The sequence below is a fragment of the Scomber japonicus genome, chromosome 12 (genome assembly GCF_027409825.1).
Source record: "Scomber japonicus isolate fScoJap1 chromosome 12, fScoJap1.pri, whole genome shotgun sequence".
NCBI lineage: Eukaryota > Metazoa > Chordata > Actinopteri > Scombriformes > Scombridae > Scomber > Scomber japonicus.
In genome coordinates, this window is record NC_070589.1 from 6680080 (window position 1) to 6681467 (window position 1388).

The following is a 1388-nucleotide window of genomic DNA, read 5'->3' on the forward strand; positions in this document are numbered from 1 at the left end:
GACTACCATCAGATGGGTCGACACACGCCCAACCACCACCCGTCTCTTGACTGGAGCACTGATTACCATGGCAATGGGTAGGTGTCAGGGTTTGGATTGGATTGTAGCTTTAAATATTTCTTATTTTTGAAATTCACAATTTTCAACCCATATTTATAATATAAAAAGACATTTATAATAAGCAGAACACATTTTTTACATTTCTACCACTTAAATTAAATCAACACTCTTTGTCACTATATATGTGTGTTTGTTTGTTTAACTGACTTGATGGTCTCTGTCTCCTCTCTGTCTTCCTCCAGAGGTCTTCAGAGAGACAAACCTCTGTTCTGAGCTAATCTCAGGACAAACTGACACCAAACATCCACCAAGCCCTCGTACTGCCACACCGTGGAACCTCCAGCCTCACCTCCACATGAACCCACACCTGCCTGAGAGAGCTGACCATTCAAGTGGCTTCACAGTGGGCTCAACCAACCAACAAGCCACCTAAACCTGAACCAAACCGCAGTTCAGCACTTCAAACAAAACTCCAACATACATTTAGAACATTTAGTGCTGTGTGCATTTTATAAAGATGGCAGTAAATATCAGGAAAATAATGGGACATTTGTGTGTGTCTCACAGGACAGTGTTAAATACAGGGAGCTAGACTTTCCTTCAGCTCCTGCATGTAGATCAGTTGGACTTGTTTCTGTAATTGGCTGTTTGTTTTTTTCTTCTACTGATTACTGCATAGTTCCTGCATAAGAAATACTAGCGTTTAAAATGTTCCAGTGAGGAGAGGTGGGCAGCTCCTGTGCTGTGTACCATGATGATAGGTGTATATACTACAGGTGTCCTCAGAAAGGGACATACTGTCTAACTGCTAACTTCCTGTCTGCCCCCCAAAAATCTTTATACCAACTCAATGGTAAAAATTTATGTAAAGATGGTGTTTACACCAGTTCCAAAAGGCTCTGAAGAGCAAATGTAAAATACTGTAACTGTTTGACCTGTTGATTTAAAGCCAACTGATTCTTTTTTTCTTTGACCTCAGAGTTGCTGTGTCCTTCTCCAGCCAAAGTCAAAAGAGCACAGCACACACAGGAGGTCCATAACCAAATACATCAAAGTTTTACAGTTGTGTTTCCCCCTCTGTTTCTTTCATTATATGAATATAAGCCTTTGATTTAATGCCCCCTGTGCAGTTTGGACTAAAGTCCTACACTGTCTGCATTGTGATTCTGAACAGAGTGATAACTGAATTCACACTGTTTTATTCAGTTAAAGACAAATAAGTGAAAGAGGTGGAAAGGCACCTGAAGCTGTTTGTTGCCTTTTAAGCAGGCGATTAAAGAACTTTCATTGTTCTCTGGCAGTGAAGCTCAGATCTGCAGGGTACAAAT